The following is a 22,129-nucleotide window of genomic DNA, read 5'->3' on the forward strand; positions in this document are numbered from 1 at the left end:
TTGTATGAACTATGATATGATCTATTTTCGAGAAAGTTCCATGAGATGCTTAGAAGAATAGGCACTGTGTCATTTTAGGGTTGCAAACTCAGTAAATGTCAATTAATTCCACTTGAAATATGGCCTCACTTAACTCTGTGGCTTCTCTGCCAATCCTCTGGTTGGTAGACCTGTCTTTTGGTGAGATTGGGGAACTAAACTCTCCTAAGGAGTATTAAAAGGTTATGAGGCAGTGACCATTTGTTTCTTGTTTCACCTAGCTGAGTAACACATGGTAGTACACCTGGTTGTGAGACTTTATACGCCCTGCAAATCCTTAGCTCGGGGCTCTCCTCCAAGGCTCTGCTGTGTCAGAGTGTAGGAAGAGGCCTGAGCTACAGTCCACCTAAATAAAACCTTAAAACAGCTGTAATGTCTGACTCTCAGTGGTCTTCTTGGTGGGGGTCCTGCGACCTGGACACAACATATTAGTGGGGACTCATTCAAGATCCCCCCAAAGACCCCTGAGACCTCAGACTCCAAAGGTAAACAGCGCTGTCTTTGTTAATTTGTCTTGTCCTCTTGTTGTCTGTTTGCACTTTCATTTTCCTTTGTGAGGACAAACGCTCCGATTCATATTGTGTAAATGGTTGTTGAAATAGACACGCTGGTACGACAAACCTGGAGGAACTGGGAGAAGTCCCAGATCCTCTTGTGGGGGGGTTCTTGGAACCCCGCCGTGAGAATTGTGGGGTATGGGTTTGTTTGGTGTTGGGCCGGAACTGATCAAGAGGGCCTCCTAACCAAGGCCCAACTCACTCACTCTGGATCTGCTACTGCTGCTGTGGGGCTTGGGGTGTTGTGGAACCCTGCCGTGACAGGAGTCAGTGGACCAATTTGGGAGATCTCCACTTCGTAACTGTCAGGCCTGCATGTGTTTTGTTTGTATTATTTATTGTTTTTTTGGACTGTACGACTAACGGGACTGGAAACCATGGGCAACCCTCCATCTAGGCCCCTAGACTTACAAAAAGAAACTAAGAAAGAGGAAAAGAAATTGTACCCCCCACTTTTTCAGGGAGATGATTTGGAAGAAGAAATATTCCTCCCCCATACTCCCCTTCCCAGGTTCCTTCTGCGGTGCCTGAGAATATTCAAGAGGAGAAGGCAGCTATAGAACCAGCAGCCAAACACTCGGCACCTGCCCTTAAAGTTTCTGAGGGGCCAGTCACTCGACGATGCCATCTAATGCAGCTGTTTTTCTCTTATGCACTGTAGATCCTGTGGATGTGGATGGTAGACAGAAATACCAAAAATGGCCATTTTCTACCAGTGATATATACAATTGGTTGTCCAAAATGCCCCCTTTTCTGAGAAACCCCAGAATTTAATTCGTTTATTTGAAACTATTCTCTTTACTCATCAGCCCACTTGGGATGATTGTAGTCAGCTTTTGCAGGTACTTTTTACCACTGAAGAGAGAGACCATATCTGAGAGGCATCCTGGAAACATATCCCTGGGCCCACAGGAGTGCCCATCACAGATCCTGCCTTGATCGCTGCCTATTTTCCTGAGATCTCATCAACATGGTACTACAATACTGTTGAAGTTAGCAAGTGACTCCTCCTCTATCGCTAGGCTCTGTTGGCAGGTCTCAAGTTGGCAGCTCACTGACCTATTAACATGGCCAAAGTTTATGATGTTAGACAGGGAGGAAGTGAACGTCTGGCAGCATATCTTGAGAGGCTCATGGAAGTTTTTAGTCAAAACCTTGAGACCCAGGAGTCGACTCAGATGATTATGTTTGCCTATATAAATCAAGCTGCACCAGACATAAAGCCAAAGTTGCTGGCTCTACACAGACTTGGTGAAAAGTTTATTAGGGATCTAGTAGCCATGGCGGAAAAGGTTTACAATAAGAGAGAGACAGAGGAGCAAAGACAGGAAAGGAAGGATAGAGAACATGAAATTGAGCGTGAAAAGAGAGACTTGGCCAAAGAAAAGAGGCCAGACTTGTTGGACTTGCCACTATGGCATACCGAACATACCTGGTTCACAGACGGCAGCAGTTTCATTCAAGATGGAAAAAGGTACGCGGGTGCAGCAGTCACCATAGACACTGAGATAGTGTGAGCAGAAGCACTCCCTAAGGGAATGTCTGCACAAAGAGCAGAACTAGTGGTGCTAACAAAATCCCTAGAGATGGGAAAAGAGCAGAGACTAAACATTTACACAGACAGTCAGTATGTTTTTGCCACCATGCATGTGCATGGAGCCATTTACCAAGAGAGGGGGCTGCTGACAGCTGAGGGAAAGGCTATTAAAAACAAACAAGAAATTTTAAGCCTCATCCCTGCCTTATGGGAACCAGCAAATATTGCCATTATGCACTGCCGAGACATCAAAAGGGAACTGATTCTTTTTTTTTTTTTTTTTTTGGTCGGCTTGAACTCTGGGCCTGGGCACTGTCCTTCAGCTCTTCACCTCTATGCTCTACCACTTGAGCTACAGCACCACTTCCGGTTTTCTGTTGGTTTATTGGAGATAGGAATCTCACGGTCTCTCCTGCCCGGGCTGGCTTTGAACCGTGATCCTCAGATCTCAGCCTCCTGAGTAGCTAGGATTACAGGCGTGAGCCACTAGCGCCTGGCAAAAGGGAACTGATTCTATAACCAAAGGACATAAATTGGCCGATCAGGCAGCTAAGGAGGCGGCCCTCCAGCCCAGAGCAGAAGTACTGACTCTAGTAGATCCAGGGCCATGAGCTTTGCCTCATGAGCCTCAGTACTCCCAAGAAGATTGGAGTGGATAAAGAAAATTCCCATGGTCTATAAAACCTGGGCTGGTGAAAAACTGGGGAGGGGAAACTTATCTTGCCACAAAGGTTAGGAAAGGGGATACTTAAGAAAATCCATTGGACCTCTCACATGGGAACCCGAAGAATGCAGGACTTGCTCCGACTCAGAAGTAAAAATTAGGCAAGGAAATCAACTCATTGAGGACATTGTTAAAAATTGTAAAGCCTGTCAGCTCACCAATGCCACCACTCAACCGGTTACAAAAGAAGCTTGCCTCCATGGAGATAGGCCAGGTGTGTATTGGAAAGTAGACTTCACAGAAAATAAAAATGGAAAATTTGGATATAAATATTTGCTAGTTTTTGTTGGGTTGAAGCTTAGCCAACAAAGCATGAGACCGTGAACGTCATGGCTAAGAAGATCCTGGAAGAAATCCTACCCAGGTATGGCTTTCCATCCACCATCGGGTAGGATAATGGACTGGCCTTCAACTCAAAAGTAAGTCAGGGAATAGCCGCAGCACTGGAGATGGATTGGAAATCGCACTGTGCTTATAGACCCCAGAGTTCAGGGCAGGTAGAAAGAATGAATCAGACTCTAAAAGAGACCTTAACTAAATTGGCTTTGGAGACTGGCGCAGACTGGGTATCGCTCCTTCCTTTTGCCCTGTTTAGAGTAAGAAATTCACCCTATCAGCTTGGCTTTACTCCTTTTGAAATAATGTATGGACACCCTCCACCCATTATCCCTAGCCTTCAGACTGAATTGCTTGCTGATTTGAGTGATACTGAATTTCAATGTAAACTTGTCTATCTACAGTTTGTCCACAAAAATGTGTGGCCCCAGTTTAGAGCATTATATGATTCTGCCTCTATTCTTACCCCCCCCCATTCGTTTAAACCAGGGGACTGGGTGCTTGTTCAAAGACACAACCTGAGATCTCTGGAACCACGGTGGAAGGGACCTTACATGTTGCTACTGGCTACTCCTCCTGCCCTTAAGGTAGATGGCATAGCTGCTTGGGTCCACTGCTCCCATTCCAGACCAGCTGACCCCTTTGCCCTGGACGACCAGGGGAAACATGGGAAGTCTCCAAGCATCCTAACCAACCATTTTGCATATGCCTCAAGAAAAGAAAAATGGGCTGATTGTTATTGTTATTGTTGTTTATGGCTACTGTCAGAGAGGGACTAGAAATATAAGAACTCATTCAAGATCGAGTGCTGTTGGAGTTAATTTTGGGCAGGAGCCACAAGATTGTGTCTCAGGACCATAAGTCAAGCGGGGTGGGGCGGGGCGGGGAATGAATGGTTATGAGGCAGTGACCATTTGTTGCTGTTTCAGCTAGCAGAGCAACACGTGGTGGTACATAGGGTTGTGAGCCTTTATAAGCCCTGAAAATCCTTATCTCAGGGCTCTCCTCCTAGTCTCCGCTGTGTCAGAGTGTAGGAAGAGACCTGAGCTGCAGCCCATCTAAATAAAAACTTAAAACAGTTGTAAAGTCTGACACTTGTGTTCTTTTTGGTGGGGGTCCTGCGATCTGGGCACAACAGTATTATAGTATTTGGATCTATTTTATTCTTTAAGTTTGAGAGTATTTGCTTAACATATTTGTGTGCACCAGTATTTGGGTAATATAAGCTAATAATGGTTATATATTCTTCTTGGATGTTCCCTGTATAAGTATGTAGTATCCTTCTTTTTCTATTTGTATTGATTTTAATGAAAAATTTATTTTGCCAGATATCATGATAGCTACTCCTGCTTTCTTGCTGGGAATATTTGCATGGTAGATCTTACTCCAACCCTTCACTTGGAGTTTGTTTTTATGTTTGGCTGTGAGGTGGGTCTCCTGAAGTCAACAGGTGGATAGGTCTTGTTTCCTGATCCAATCTGCAGTTCTTTTTCTTTTTATTGATGAATTGAGCCCATTAATATTTATGATTATTATAGAGAGATGCATTGTGTTTCCTGTCAATTTCCTGCTTTCCTAAGTTTTTCTTCTTTCCTTTCTTCTGAGCTTATTAAGTCAGACTTCTAGTGATATCTGTTGATGTGAATTTCTGTTCATGATTGCTTTCTTCAGGTTGTGTTCCCCATATTAATATTCTTTGTAATGATAGCTTATTGTTTATGAATCCATTTATTTTTCTTTATTTTTACAAATTTTAGTTTCTCCATTGGATGTGATTGCTAGCTTTCCTGGTTAAATCAGTCTGCGCTGGCAGTTATTGGTTCTCAAGGCTCGGATCATACTTTCCCAGGCCTTTGTTGCATTCAGTGTAGAGAGATCTGTAGTGATTCTGATTTTTTCCCATTATAATATAGTGGTACTCTACACAATCAGCAGAGTTTCTCTAGTAACAAACTATAAAAATGATCGCTGAAAGTAGTCTTAATGCCATCTCTTTATTTACCTGAAATAGCACACTTCCAACAAATATAATCGTTTTTTTAACTTAAATTAATAATCTCATTTTAGTGCATAACAATTCCTTTTGTATATTTTTATTAGCATCAATTAGTTGCAGAGGAACAATTTGACATGTCCATACTTATACCATGCACTTTCATTAGACTCAATCCCTCCTCTCTCCCTCTTTTCCCTTCCACATTTCCCAAACCAATCACAACAAGCTTCATTATCCATTATACACACGTGAGCATAGAGTAGTTTGATCTTATTTACTCTCCTTTTCCTTCTCCCTTCCCCTTGCCACTAGTACCTATACCCTGGATAAGACCTGTTTTTCCTGATTGTCATTCGCTTGTTTCAGTGTATGGTTATTATTCAAACGGGTTTCACCATGCCCTTTTACATGTGTGTAATTTACTCTATTGCTATCCTCTTTTGCTCTAATTTTCTCCTATCTCCAGTACTATCTATTACTCAAATGCTTTCACTGAATTTCATTCTGCTCTCTTCACAGGTGCACTGTATTTCTATATTGTTCATCAGCTAACATTTGTTTTTCCTTTCCTCTATATCATTCCTCAACAATCCCCTAAATTACAAACATTTTTATGTGTTTATGTATATGTTAACTTTTTAGGTCTAGCATGAACATATGAGAGAAAACATTTGACCTTTGTCCTTCTGAACATGGCTTACTTCAATTAATGTGTTCCCAGTTCCAACCATTTCTTCTTTCTTCTATTTAGAAATAAAATACATTTTCTTTCTTAAAAACTCTATTGTAAAGGTGATGTCCACAGGGGTAGTATGATTCAGGTAATGAGTACATTTTCTTTCGAACGGGGTCACCCCATCCGTCATTCTCTCCCAGTTTTCCACCTTCTGACTTCTCTCCCCCCAAAAGTTGTATAGTTCATATCCAACTGCAGATTGGTTTTCCTATTGTCCCACTATTTCTGTGTTCCCCCTTCCCAAATCAGATGAGCTTATATACAAGATGAAGGTTGCAGAAATCTTATACAACAACGGAAGGGAATGAAAGAAAGAAGATTGGCATCAATATTCATCAAAGAAATGTGTCTATAGTTCTCTTTCTTTGATGAGTCCCCAACTGGTTTTGGGATGAAGGTTATGATGGCTTGACAGAATGTGTTCGGTAGTGAACTTTCTCTTTCAATTTCATTGAAGAGTTGGAGGAGTATTGGTGTAGGCTCTGCAATGAAGGACTTGTAGAATTCTGCTGTAAAACCATCTGGTCCTGTACTTTTCTTAGATGGGAGGGCTCTTATTGCTGTTTCTATTCCAATGCTTAATATGGGCCTGTTGAGATGGTGTAATTCATCTTGGTTTAGTTTTGGCATGTCAATATTTGCTAGGAAAAGGTCCATTTTTGCCAAATTCTGAAACTTATTAGCATAAAGTTTTGAGAAGTATTCCCTTAAAATGTTCTGAATCTTGGTTGTTTCTGTGGTGATGTTTCCATTCTCATCTCTGAGTTCATGTATTTAGGTGTGTTCTCTTCTTTTTCTGATAAGTTTGCTAAGGGTGTGTCAATTTTGTTAATTTTTTCAAAGAACCAACTCTTTGTTTTGTTGATTCTTTCTATAGTTTTTTTGGATTCTAATTCATTTAATTCTAATTTAATTTTAATTATTTCTTTCCATCTACTCGATTGGGGTTTATATTCCTGCTCTTTTTCAAGGAGGTTCAGATGTCTCATTAAATTGTTGGTTTCAGATCTCTCCAATTTGTTGATGTAGGAACTCAGAGCTATAAACTTGCCTCTGAGTACTGCCTTTACTGTGTCACAGAGGAGCTGGTAATTTGTGTGCTCATTTTTGTTAAATAACATGAACATTTGAATTTCCTTTCTAATCTCTTCCATGAATCCCTCGTGATTCAGCAGTGTGTTGTTCAGCCTCCATGTGTTACCGGACTTTATTTGGTGGCTTTTGGTGTTGAGTTCTAACTTTATTCCCTTGTGGTCTGAGAGAATGCAAAGTATAACTTCCTTTGTGGCCTAAAATGTGGGCTATTTTAGAAAATGTTCCATGTGCTGCTGAGAAAAACGTGTATTGTGATGCTGCTGGGTGAAATATTCGGTAGATGTCTGTTAAAACTAGTTGATCTATGCAGTTGTTTAGACCTGCGGGTTCTCTTTTGAGATTTTGCCAAGTTGATCTATCTAGTGGGGAGAGTGGTGTGTTAAAATCCCCAACAATTAATGTCTTTGGATCTATGTGGGATTTGAGGGAAAGTAGTGTTTCTTGGATAAATTTGTGTGCTCCTTTGTTTGGCGAAAAGATACTTAGAATTATAATATCCTCTTGAAGGAGAGATCCATTAATTAATCTGTAGAGACCTTCTTTATCTCTTCTCACAAATTTTAAGTTGAAGTCTATTTTATCTGGTATTAGGATTGCAATTCCCGCCTGATTATGGAGGCCGTTTCATTGGTAGATTTTGTTCCAGCCTTCCACATTGAAAATGTGTTTGTTTTTAGGGGCAAGATGTGACTCCTGAAGGCAGCATATACAAGGATCTTGTTTTTTAATCCAACTAGACCGTCTATGTCGCTTAATTGGAAAGTTAAGTCCGTTAATGTTGATAGAAAGGACTGAGAGGTATTTGGGTGTTCCTGCCATGTTATCCACCTTCTTGGGGGCTGCAAAAACTGGGTTCTTCCTATGGTTCTTGGATTCTCAGTTTGTGTGCAATTTCTTGGCCTTTATTGTGGTCTCCCTGGTTTTCTATGTGTAGGACATTTTTAAGAATCTTTTGTAGGACTGGTTTGGTGGAGATATATTGTTTCTTTTTTTTTTTTTCTTTGTTATGGAAGGTTTTTATTTGGCCTTCAGTTATGAAGGAGAGTTAAGCTGGGTACAGTATTCTTGGTTGATAGTTGTTTGTTTTTAGGGCATGGCGTACATCATTTCAGGCTCTTCTTGCTCTCATTCTCTCTGCTGAGAAATCTGAGGTGATTTTAATTGGTTGCCCTTTATAGGTGATTAATCTTTTCTCCTTGATACATTTAAGGATCTTTTCCTTGGTCTGAGTTGATCCTGTGTGGATTATAATGTTGCAGTGGGGTGTCCTATTCTCGTCTTGTCTATTTGGGGTTCTAAAAGTTTCTTGTATCTGAATAGACCTATCTTTTTGCATTTTTGGGAACTTCTTTGCTAGGATCCTGTTAAACAAATTTCCTAGACCATTAACTTCTATTTCTAGGTGCTGCTCTACACACATTATCCTCAGATTATTCCTTTTGCTTGTGTTTTCCAAGTGTTGGATAGATCTATCATATTTCTTGGACTTGTCTTGGAGGGTTGTATGTTCTTTCTCTATAATATCTGGGCTATCTTCAATCCCCGAGATTCGATCTTCTGCATGGTCTAACCTGCTGTCAAGACTTTCTACTTTGTTTTTTATTTCTTTTCCTTCTAATTGGTCAGCTTTGATGGCTTCAAATTCTTTGTTGAAGCTTTGTTTTAGATCTTGTATGAACTTCTTTACTTCCTTAATTTGGTGCTCAGTGTTTATTCTCAAATCACTTAGTTGATTGGTTATGGTTTCCTTGGACTTCCATTCCTTCTGTTGGTTTCCATTCAGCATTCCGTTTGTGGTCTCCCGACTTCCTTCACCTCTTTGTTAATGGATTCCATGAATGCCTTTAGTGATCTTTGTTTATTCTCATCCTGCTCTCTAAATTCCTGTATTACACTTTGTTTAGCTTCCTCACGTTCACATCATTCCTGTAGTTCTCTTTGAGTGTTCTTAGACTTCCGATGCCATTCCTACCTTTCTCTTTGAGAATTCTCAAGCTGCTCATGCAAGTTGTGTATTAGTTTTTGAGTATCTTCCTCACACTCATGCTGTTCGTGTATAAATCTTGGTTTGCCTCCTCTCTCTCACTATCACGCTCATACAGAGTCCTTTGTAGGTTTTCAATCTTTTCATTTATCATGTTGGCCAGCAGTGTTTATAGAGCTATTTGGGAACACTACTCTGGATTATTCATTATCTATTTTGTCCCTGATTATCATGAGTGGGAGTGAGATATCCGGACTTGCTATTTTTCTTGTGTTTATTTTTCCGGCTTACTCTGCCCATTTGGGATGAAAATAACACCAGTTTTGTGCTAGAACACTATCTTAAGGCAACCATCAACCAAAGTCTGTATTTGCCCAGTCAATACTCTGCAGATACAATCTAGTTCAACAGATGCATCAACAATTCATAAAAAAATCATACACTCTTATAAAACAGGATTCATTTCAGGGATGCAATGCTTGTTCAATATACGCAAATCAATTAATATAATTAATCACATCAACAGGAGCAAGGATAAGAACCACATGGTTATCTCAATAGATGTAGAAAAAGCATTTGACAAGATCAAGCGCCCCTTTATGATGAAGGTTTTTGAAAAATTAGGAATCCATGCAACATTCCTCAATACAATAAAAGGTGTATATGACAAACCTACAGCCAGCATTATATTAATGGTGAAAACTAAAGCCATTTCCTCTTAACTCAGGAAAAGGACAAGGATGTCCAGTCTTTCCACTTCTCTTCAATCTATTATTACAATGCCTAGCTACAGCAATAAGACAAGATGCAAACATAAAGAGGATCCAAATAAGAAAAGAAGTAAAACTCTCTCTATTTGCAGATGACAGGAAATTGTATTTAAAGAAAGCCATAGACTCCATTCCCAAATCACTCAAGCTGATTCAAAACTTTGGCAAAGTAGCAGGGTATAAAATTAAACCCCCAAAATCAATGACTTTTTTGTATGCCAACAAAGAGCAAAGTGTGGCTGTAATTAGGAAAGCAACTCCATTTGTAATAACCCCCAAAAAATAAAATATCTAGAAATAAGCTTAACGAAAGAAGTGAAGGGCTCTATGATGAAAATTTTAAAAACCTGAAGAAAGGATATCAAAGCAGAACTTAGAAAATGGCAAAACCTCCCATGCTCCTGGATTGAAAAGATCAACATCGTCAAAATGGCAATAATTCCCAAGGCTATCTATAAATTCAATGTGATACCTAGCAAAATTCCAACCTCATTCTTCAAGGAAATAGAAGAGGCAATCCAAATATTCATATGGAATAATGAAATATCCCGAATAGCTAAAAGGCTCCTCAACAGAAAGAACAATGCTGGAGAAATATCAATACCAAATTTCAAACTCTACTATAAAGCCATAGTAATCAAAACAGCTTGGTACTGACACAAGAACAGACCTCAGGACCAATGGAATAGAATTGAAAACCCAGAAATGAACCTACAGACATATAGCCATCTAATGTTCCATAAGGGAGCTAAAAAAAATAGAATGGAAGAAAGACAGCCTCTTCAGTAAATGGTGCTGGCAAAACTGGTTAACTACTCTTAGAAAACTAACGCTTGATCCTTATATATCACCCTGCACCAGAATCAACTCCAAATGGATCAAAGACCTCGGATTCAAAGCAGACACTCTGAAAACATTACAGGATGGAATAGGAGAAATCCTAGTTCTCCTTGGTGCAGGTCGAAATTTTCTTAATAGAGACCCATAAACACAACAAATCAAAGAAAGGTTGGACAAATGGGATTGCATGAAGTTGCAGAGCTTCTGCATGGCAAAAGATATAGCAAGCAAGATCAATAGAAAGCCCTCAGATTGGGACAAGATCTTCACTAGCCATACAACGGACAATGGTCTCATATCTAAAATATACCTGGAACTCAAAAAATTAAATCCCCCTACAACAAATCCTCAAAGAAAAAAACTGTCCAATAAATAACGGGGCTAAAGACTTAAAGAGACACTCCTCTGAAGAACAAAGAAGGATTTCCAATAGACACAGGAAGAAATGCTCAAACTCTCTAGCCATAAAAGAAATGCAAATCAAAACAACATTGAGATACCACCTCACCCCAGTTAGAATGTCTATAACCAAGCACTCTAATAACAACAGATGCTGGAGGGGATTTGGACAGAAGGGAATCTTACTGCATTGTTGGTGGGAGTGTAAACTTTTTTAACCACTTTGGGAAGTAGTATGGAGATTACTTAAATGTATCCACATAGAGCTCCCCTATGACCCAGCAATCCCACTTTGGGCATTTATCCAAATGTTTACAATCAAGACCACACTAAAGATACCAGCACAACTATGTTTACTGCAGCATTACTTACCATAGTAAGATCTGGAACCAACCCAATGACCCTCAGTTGATGAATGGATCAAGAAAATGTGGTACGTATACACAGTGGAATTCTATGCCTCCATCAGAAAGAATGACATTGCCCCATTTGTTAGGAAATGGAAAGACTCGGAAAAAATTATATTAAGCGAAGTAAGCCAAGCCCAAAGAAACATAAATCCCAAGTTTTCCCTGATTTGCAATATCTAGTATATGTATGAGTCAAGCAAAAAAGTTCAGATAAGGTGATGTTAGGGAAATGAACCCTAAGATATGTATTCAGTTTTTTTTCTTTCATGCGATTGTTTCCAACACATTTATAAGATAATTTCTTTGTTGCTTTGTATGTCCCTCCCCCACAGTATAACCCCTGCTTTCACTGTATTTGATGTCGGTTTAATTTGTGGAGAATAATGGGAAAAACAAGTCGTTTAAATAAAGATACAGGTGGACCCATTGCAACAATGAGGTGTACAAGTCGTTATGTCGAAAACGAACTTTACAGCTTTGTTGGGGGGGCTTGAAGGCTGGGGTGGGGGGGGGAGGAGGTTGGGAAGGGACCGGAAGGAGAAACAAAGGAGGAGGCTACAATGCTTGATAATAAATATACTCATTTTCTTGTCCATGTAATTGTAACCCCTCTGTACAGTATATTCACAGTAAAAAAATAAATAAAAATTAAAAAAATAAAAGAAAAAGAAAGAAGAGAAGAGAAGAAAGATTTTAAAAAACTGATACAGTACAATAAAAAACTTTTTACTTCCATTTTTTGGAGTTCATTTCTATAAATATCATTTTATATGCTCATATGTACATACCTAATGAGCCCTCTATTAAGGATATACTCCTTTGGTCTCACTGTATGACTGTTTAGACTTCTGTTTAATTCATTATGTCCAAGTGTAGTTATTTGTCTTTTACTATCCATTGGAATTTTTTGTAGATTTATAGGCACATTTTAATTATTACAAATGAGGGAAATTATGCAGCTTGTATTTCTTTGGGCCTGTCTTACTTCACTTACTATAATTTTTTTCCAAGTTTTTCGTTTCCTTATGAACAAGGGAATGTCATGCTCTCCAATGGAAGCATAGAATTACACTGTGTATACATATCACATTTTCTTTCTTTTGGAAAAACAGTTTTGTTCTATTCTAAAGATGCTATACAGAGTGGTTACAGTTACATGAGTAAGGCAATGAGTATATTTCTTGTTGAGCATTGTTACATACAATATTTTCTTTTTCCTTTCTCATCGTGGGGCTTGAACTCTGGGCTTGGGCCCTGTCCTGGTGCTCTTCAGCTCAAGGCGAATGCACTACGGCTTGAGCCACAACACCACTTCCATTTTTTTCCTAGTGGTATATTGGACTTGCCTGCCCAGGCTGGCTTTGAACCACGATCCTCAGATCTCAGCCTCCTGAGTAGCTAGGATTACAGGCATGAGCCACCAGTGCCTGGCCACATTTTCTTGATCCATTCATTCATTGAGGGACATCTGAACTGATTCCATGTCTTGTGTATGGTAATCAATGATGCATTGAACATGGTCATGCTGGTGGCATTTTGTATAGCCTGATTTTAGACAATTAGATACATACCCAGGAGTGAAATTGCTGGGTCATAGGGAAGTTATATGTTTAGTCTATTAAAGAACCTCCATATTGCTTTCCAGAGTAGTTAAACCAGTTTGCATTCCTAACCACAGTGTAGTAATGTTCCCTTTTGGCCACATCCCCACCAGCAATTGTTAAAGCATGTGTTTTGCCAGGCAGAAACTCTTCAGTTGTATGCAATCCCATTTACCTAGTCTTTGATTTGTTCTGATTCTGGATCATTACTTAGTAAGTTTTGAACTGTACTACCCCCTAACGTGTCCCCTATATCTTCCTGTAATATTATCAGGGTATCTGATCTTACATTAAAGTCTTTCATCCATTTGGAGTTGATTCTGGTGCAGGTTGATATATAAGGATCTAAATTCAGTTTTCTGCACAAGTACTGGGTAGCCAATTCTGCCAGCATCAATTTTGAAGAGGCTGTCCTTTTTGCCATCCTTTGGCTCCCTTATCAAATATAAGGTGGCTATGGGTCTGTAAATTCATTTCTGGTTCTTCTATTTTAGTCCATTGGTCCTCTGTCCTATTTTGTGCCTGTACCAAGTTGTTTTGGTTTGTTTTAATTTCTATAGCTTTTTAATTGAGATTAAAGCTTGGTACTGATATTCCTCCTGGTACTGATATTCCTCCAGCACTGATCTTCCTACTAAGGATTGGTTGTGCTATTCAGGGTCTTCCAATATTCCAGATTAGTTTGTGGATTGTTTGTTCTATATCACTGAAGAATTTTGTTGGATATTGATGGGTATTGAATTGAATTTGTAGATAGCTTTGGGCAATATTGCTATTTTCATGGTTAAACCTTCCAATCCAGGAGAATGGGAGGTTTTTCTACTTCCTTAAACCTGTTTCTAACGTTTTAATCACAGAGGTCCTTCATCTCTTTGGTAATTCCAAAGTGTTTTTTGAGGCTATTACAAAAGGACTTTCTTTCCTGATTTCAGATTCACTCTTCTCCTTATTGGCATACAGAAAAGCTACTGATTTTGGGGGGTTTCTTTCTTCCTTCCTTCCTTTCTCTCTTCCTTCCTTCCTTCCTTCCTTTCTTTCTTTCTTTCTTTCTTTCTTTCTTTCTTTCTTTCTTTCTTTCTTTCTTTCTTTCTTTCTTTCTTTCTTTCTTTCTTCTTTCTTTCTTTCTTTCTTTCTTTCTTTCTTTCTTTCTTTCTTTCTTTCTTTCTTTCTTTCTTTCTTTCTTTCTTCCTTTCTTCCTTTCTTCCTTTCTTCCTTTGTTGGCGATGTGGCTTGAACTCTGGGCTTGGGCTCTGTCCCAGCACTCTTCAGCTCAAGGTAAGTGCTCTAACTTTTGAGCAACAATGACACTTTGGGTTTTCTGGTGCTTAATTGGAGATAAGAGCCTCACGGACTTTCCTGCCTATGCTGGCTTTGAACCACAATCCTCAGATCTCAGCCTTCTGAGTGGTTAGGATGCCGGGCATAAGCCACCAGTGCCCAGCTTGGGGTTAATTTTATACCCTGCTAACTCAGCCAAAGTAACTTAGGAAAGGAATCCATGGGGCTCTTTAAATACAGGATCATGTTATCTGCAAAATGAGAGAGTTTTATTTCTTCTTTCCCTATATGGATCCGCTTTATGTTTGTCTCCTGCCTTATTGCTCTAACTAGAAATTCCAGTACTATATTGCAGAGGAGTGGAGAGAGTGAACATCCTTCTCTCATTCTTGATTTTAGAGGGAATGGTTTTAACTTTTCACCATTAAATACATGCTGGCTGTAGGTTTGTCTATGTTATGTATGCCTATATTATATTGACGAATGTCCCATATATTCCTGGACTCTCCAGAGCTTTCATCATAAAGCGATGTTGGATCTTGTCAAATGTTTTCCCCCATATATTGTGATGACCATGTGGTTCTTTTCTTTGCCTATTGTATATATAGAGCACATATTTGGAGTCACTCATCAGTTATAGGGCATCTGGGTTTTTCTCAGGTTTGGCTATTAAGAAAAGTATTGTAATGAACATGGATATATAAGTACATTTATTGTTTTATGACTTTCATTCCTTCAGATAGATGCCTAACTGTGAGCCAAATGATGATAACTTATACATTTAATCTTACTCAGGAGGCTAAGATATGGAGGATCACAGTTCAAAGACAACCTGCCTAAGAAAGTTTGCTAGACTCCATCTTGAAAATGACCAGCATAAAGCAGAGCTGGAGGTGTGGCCCAGCATAAAGCAGAGCTGGAGGTGTGGCTCCAGTGGGAGAGCACCAGCCTAGCAAGTTCAAGGCTCTAAATTCAATACCTACTCCCACTAACAATATTTAATAAATAAAATACCCAATCATGACATGGTTGCAGCATACAGTACTATTTTTTTGAGGAAATCAATTTAGGCTTATTTACATAGTAGTTGCACTAATTTGCATTCCTACAAACAGGACTCTTTTCTCTTGGCATCCTCATATGCTCTGTGATGTTGTTTCTGCTCTAGCCATATTGGCTGGAGTGGGATGAAATCTCTGTCATTTTGATTTGCATTTCTTTATGGCCAGGGACGTTATGCATTTCTTTATGTATTTATTGGTCGTTTGTTCTTCTTACCCCAAGAATGATCTGTTCAGCACTTTTGCCCATTTTTGTTCTTGAAGAGTTCAGTGTTTTGAGTTTTATGTATATACTGTATATTCTGTATTATGTATATTCTTCGTCAGATGAATAATTGCTTTAGATTTTCTCCCATACAGTAGGTTGTCCCTTTAGCCTTTAGAGACATTGTTGTGTAAAAGCTTTTTAGTTTAATATAATTTTATTTGTCAATACTTGCCCTTATTTGTTGAGCTATTGAATTTCTAATCAGGAAGTCACTACCTATGCCAATGCATTCCAGTATTTTGACTACGACTAGTAGTTTCAAAGTTTCAGGTCTTACATTAAAATTCTTGATTCACTTTTAATTGACGTTAGGAGAGAGAGAGAAAGAGAGAGAGGAGGGGAGAGAGAGAGGGAAAGAGATCTGGTTTCAGTCTGCTGCATGAAGAAAGCTAGTTTTTCCAGCACCATTTCTTGAAAAGTCTGTCTTTTCTCTGATACAAGCTTTGAGATCCTTTGTCAGAAATCAGATTGTGGTAGCAGCATTTCTGGGCATTCTATTCAGTAATCTTCATGTCTATTTTGGGGCCAGTTGATTGCTATTTTTGTTCCTATGGCTTTGTAATATAATTTGAAGTGAGGTATCATGATACCTTCAACTTTGTTTTAGTTTTGTTCAGGATTGCATTGGATATTTGCTATATTTGTAGTATTGATTTTTTTTCTGTTTCTGTGAGTAATGATATTGAGATTTTGGTAGGAATTTCATTATCTGCAAACATTGCTTTCCTTAATATAGCCATTTTCTTTATATTAACTCTGTATATTCAGCAACAAGGGATGCCTTTCTATCTTCTAGTGTCTTTTTAAAATTTCTTCTTCAATGTTTCATGCTTTTAAGTATAGAAATCTTTCACCTTTGTTAAATTTATTCATAGAAAAAATTGAAACTATTGGGAAATGGAATTATTCTCCTATTTTTCTGTTGATGTACAGAATAGTTATTGGTTTTTTAATGCTGACTTTATATTCTGCTATATTACAAAAGAGGTGGAACTTTAAGGTGCTTTAAGTATAGAATCGTATCATCTGAAAATAACAATACTTTATTTCTTCCTTCCCTATTTAAATCCCTTTTGTTTCTTCTTGTGCATTGTTGCTCTGGCTAGGATTCCAGTGCTATTGTGAATAGAAATAAAGGGAATAGACTGAATGTCTTGTATTGTTCTTGACTTTAGAAAAAATTATTTCAGTTCTGCCTTCATTTACTATGACGTTGACAATATAGGCTTGTCAAATATAGCATTTATTATATTGAGGAACATTGCCTAAACTCATAGTTTCTCCAGAGCTTTTGTCATGAAAAGATGTTGAATTTTTGTCAAAGGATATTTCTGCCTGAATTAAGATGATAATAGGATTCCTTGAGTCTGTTCATATGTGATATTGCATTTATTGATGTAAGTTTGTTGATCCACTAACCTTGAGTATCTAGAATATAGCAATTTGGTCATAGGATATAATCTTTTTGATGTATTGCATTTGGCGTGCAACAATTTTTTTGGGAATTTCTACATCTATGTTCATCATAGAGATTGGTCTATAAATCTCTTTTTGTTGTATTCTGTCTAGTTTTAGAATAAGTGGAATACTGGCTTCATATGATGAGTTTGTGCCGCGGACCGGCTCTGTCGGGATGACAGAGGATACCTAGTGGAGGTAACTGGAACAGGTGGGGAGATGGCAAACACAACTCACACACAAGAGGAGTGAATGCTGAGTGCGATTTATTGCAGAGGATAACAAGCTTTTATAGCAAAAGTCTCCATGAGAAAGGGCAAAAGGTTACACAATCTTGCTGCAAGGCTTCATTCTTGGGTGGTCACCAGCTGGTCACCTGATCTTGTTTTTTGGATGAGGAGCTATGACGATAGGCACTTATTTTCGGCTTTAGCTCTACTTTTAAGAAATACAATTGGTTTCGATGTTTATCATCTATTAACCATTAACCAGAGCATATGTGCCAGGTGCTGGACAGAAAGGAATGAACTCTAGTACTTTATTGTTACTTTTGTTTAGTTTTGTACTTCATGCGTTTCAAATCTTTTCTAAGCAATTGTGATCCTTTGTCATTCTTTAGAGGGTCCCCAATTTGTGGCCAAAATCATGATATTCAGTATACTTAGTTAAATCTGGCCATATATCAAATTTAAGTTCATAGTGTCTTTTCTATAACCCTTTCACATAATCATTTACTCTTTTCCATAGTGGCCTTAACTGTCTCATAAGATCTTTCTTATTCCTTCTTTGATAGTAAGCACCAAGGAGGCCTAGATCTAGCAAGTCTCTCAGTAAATGAAAGAGAGTAATAGGAATTTCTTTCTCCTAAGTAGTTTTCCCAACGGTTGCCATCCTTATCATACACACCTGTAAAAGGCTATGGATCTGGGGGAAGTCTTTGGGGTCCTCTAGATAATGGAGGATCCCACCATTTTCCTCTGATAAGCCATTGTCACCTTTCATCTATCAACCTTTTAGGGATCTTTTTTAGCTTTTGGTCCAAATATCCCTCTGCATCTTTTTTATCTACAGGGTATCTATATGAGTCTATTGTATATGCTTTAAGATTAAAAGGAAGTCTCCAATAGCCATACATTCTTTTTGCTCTAGCCGTGCCTACAGCTTCTTGTAAATTTCTTACAAACAATTCCTTCTGCTGAAGTGACGTCATGAAACCCCCAATACTTTTATATTTACTTATGACTTGTCTAATACCCTCCTTAAGAGGGGTTTTTAGGGTAGCACTTAAGTCTGGTGAGTTAGTCATAATCTCAGGACACTCATCAGATGTTGGAATCATCAACACTTCCAAGAAAGAGCCTTGAATAAGGGAACGTTGAGCATGAGTAAGTAGAACAAGCAGCAAGAACAGTAAAAGATTAATAGGCACTCCTATACAGCGAAGAAAAGAAAAACAGAAACAGAAAGACATCTTTCCCAGGGGCTTGCCAGCCTTTCCAGGAGGTAGGCCTCTTTGAAGCCCCATTCTTTGAGGTAGACTTCAGTGAAGTCCCATTCTCAGAGATAGGCCTCTTTGAAGCCCCATTCTCTGAGGTAGACTTCGGTGAAGTCCCATTCTGAGAGGTAGGCCTCTTTGAAGCCCCATTCTCTGAGGGTAGACTTCGGTGAAGTCCCATTCTCAGAGGTAGGCTTCTGTGAAGCCCCATTCTCAGGTCTGAAAGCAGGTGTTCCATGCTAAGCAGACTCCACCGGAGTAGGCGTGGCAAGTTTAAAAGTATTTTTTCCCCTCTACTCATGGAAAATTTTGAGTATTTATGCTTGTTTTTCTTTAAAGGTCTGGTCAAATTCAGCACTGAATTATATGATCCTAGACGTTTTGTGGTCAGGAGAATTTTATTACTGCTTCATTCTCATTCCTTATAGATCTATTTAAGTGATTTATATTTTCTTGTTTGAATTTTGGTAGTTCAAGTACCTCTAGAAATGTGTGTCTTCCTTTGGGATTGTCCAGTTTACTTGAATATAAGCTTTCAAATATTCCCTCACTATCCTCATTATTTCTTTTCTTTATTATTTTTGGGTTTTTTTGGGTCCAGTCATGAGGCCTGAACTCTAGGCCTGGGCACTGTCCTTCAGCTCTTCAGCTCAAGGCTAGCGCCCTACCACTTGAGCCACAGTGCCACTTCCGGCTTTTTTCCTTTTGCTTATGTGGTGCTAAGGAATCAAACCCAGGGTCTCAGGTATGCAAGGCAAGACGCTCTACCACTGAGCCACCTTCCCAGCCCATTATGCTCATTATTTCATTGATGTGTGTGTTATCCCTTTTTGTTTTTTTTGTTCTTTTTTATTGTGAAAATACTGTTGAGAGGGCTTACAATTACATGGGCAAGATAATGAGAACATTTCTTTTTTCTTTCTTTTTTTTGGGGGGGGGTCCGGTCATGGGGCCTGAACTCTGGGCCAGGGCGCTGTCCCTCAGCTCTTCAGCTCAAGGCTAATGCTCTACCACTTGAGCCACAGCGCCACTTCCAGATTTTTTCTTTTTGTTTATGTGGTGCTGAGGAATCAAATCCAGGGCCTCAGGCATGCAAGGCAAGTGCTCTACCACTGAGCCACCTTCCCAGCCCCAATGAGTACATTTCTTATCAAGCATCGTAACCTTCTCCTTTGTTTCCCCTTCCCATCCTTTCCCATCCTCCCCTCACCCCCCTCACCCAATCCTCCCCACTCTCCCCGCTCCCACCCACCGAAGTTGTAAAGTTCATTTTCAACATAACAACTTGTATGTCTCATTGTTGCAATGGTTCCTCCTGTATCCCTATTTAAATGATTTGTTTTTTCCCTTCCCCTCCACAAATTATAACAATATCAAATACAGTGAAAGCAGATATTATACCGTGGGGAAGGGACATACAAAACAACAAAGAAATCATCTTATAAATGTGTTAGAAACAATTGCATGAAAGAAAAAAATACATTTGAATACCTATCTTAGAGTTCATTTCGCTAACAGCAACCTATCTGATCTTTTCTGTTTGACTCAGACATACACTAGGAATTGAAAATAGAGAAAACCATGGGACCTATGTTTCTTTGGGTCTGGCTTACTTCACTTAATATAATTTTTTCCAAGTCTTTCTATTTCCTAACAAATGAGACAATGTCATTCTTTCTTATGGAGGCATAGTATTCCATTGTGTATACATACCACATTTTCTGGATCCATTCATCTACTGAGGGGCATAGGGTTGGTTCCATATCTTAGCTATGGTAAATAAGGCTGCAATAAACATAGTCGTGCTGGTAGATTTAGTGTGGACTGGTTTGTGAGCATTTGGGTAAATGCCCAAAAGTAGGATTGCTGGGTCATAGGGGAGCTCTATGTGGAGTCTTTTGAGGAACGTGCATATTACTTTCCAAAGTGGTTGAACAAGTTTACACTCCCACCAACAATTTTATTCATTTGAGCCTGTTCCCGCCTTCCTTTAGTCAGCTTAGCTGAAGGTTTATGTATCGTTTTTTATCTTTTAAATCTCCAACTTCTTGAATAAATTGTTTTATTTTTATTCAAGTAGCCATGTGTGGGTGTGGTGGCATGTGTGCACACAATCGTACATGTGTGCACATGTACTAGTCCCAAAGGTTGAACTCAGGACCTGGGTGTTGTCCTTCACCTTTTTCATTCAAGGCTTGTGTTCTACCACTTGATCCACAGCTTCAATTCTGGCTTTTGGTGGTTAACTGGATATAAAAATCTCACAGATTTTCCTGCCTAGGCTGGCTTTGAACCATGATTCTCAGATCTCAGCCTCCTGAGTAGCTAAGATTACAGATGTGAGCTACAGGTACCCAGTTCATAGGCTTATATAAATTTCTTTAAGACATGAGAAAAAGAAAATTACCTCCCAAAGTTTTCAGTTCCTCACTTCCAGATCATGACCTTGGTTTGCATTTCTTTTATTTTTTTGGGTCCGGTCGTGGGCCTTTAACTCTGGGCCTGGGCGCTGTCCCTCAGTTCTTCAGCTCAAGGCTAGCACTCTACCACTTGAGCCACAGCACCACTTCAGGCTTTTTTCTTTTTGCTTATGTGGTGCTAAGGAATCGAACCCAGGGCCTTATGCATGCAAAGCAAGTGCTATACCACTGAGCTACCTTCATTTCTCAGTGAGAATTGCATCAACAGGAAGAAAACTTCACAAGCTCTCATCACATCTCATCTGTCCACATCTGAGCTATGCACTCGGCCTCCTCTTCTGTGCATTCAGGAAATCTCCATGATCTTAGATAAATCCAGTCCTTCCACTCATGTATCAGATCCAATCCCCTCTTGCTTATTCAAGAACATTACTCTGCTCCCTCTCTTCTTCCTTTCCTGTACCATCAATTTTCTCTTGCTCAGTAGCATGAAACACCTCTCATCTCAAAAACCCTTTTAGAGTGTACTTCTCTTTTTAGAAAACCATCCCAATTCTCTGCTCACTTATATACTCTTCCTTATACACCTCACTTATACTCTTCCTTCTCAATGTATTATCTAATTCTTTTTAGACACTGTTCATAATTGATTTTTGCCCCAATGTTTTAGTAGAATTGGAAAGTCACCAATAAGCTTCAAGTTGCTAATAGTTCTCATGTATTTCCCCTTCACCATCAGTTCACAGAGCCTATCACTTGGTTTCCAACACCACACATCTCTGGAAGCTCCTGCTTAATCACCTCAATTATTCTTTTTTTAATAATTTTTTATTGTGAAAATATTGTACAGAGGGGTTACAGTTACATGAGCCAGGTAATGAGTACATTTCTTATCAAGCATTGTTGCCTCCTCCTTTGTTTTTCCCCTACCATCCCTTCCCTCCCACATCTACAACTACACTTCCCTGTAGCTGACCTTCACCTACATTATACTTCCCTTGTCCCCTTTATCTCATCCCCTAAATAATTGGAAATTTCTACTTATTAGTCTACAGACAGCTACCTTTTCTACTTAGACTCAGTTCCTTTTGACCTTATCCAACCTTTTGGCTTTTTGATACCACT

The 22,129-nt window shown here is 39.2% G+C and overlaps 1 pseudogene; it reads left to right on the forward strand.

Annotated features, from left to right (window-relative positions):
* The first annotated feature begins 2,010 nt into the window (after window positions 1–2,010).
* Window positions 2,011–22,129, forward strand: part of LOC138804864 (leucine-rich repeat-containing protein 14B-like) — an 83,585-nt pseudogene continuing 63,466 nt past the window's right edge.

Source organism: Dipodomys merriami, unplaced genomic scaffold (genome assembly GCF_024711535.1).
Source record: "Dipodomys merriami isolate MVZ:Mamm:240054 unplaced genomic scaffold, mDipMer1.0.p SCAF_377, whole genome shotgun sequence".
NCBI classification, from domain to species: domain Eukaryota; kingdom Metazoa; phylum Chordata; class Mammalia; order Rodentia; family Heteromyidae; genus Dipodomys; species Dipodomys merriami.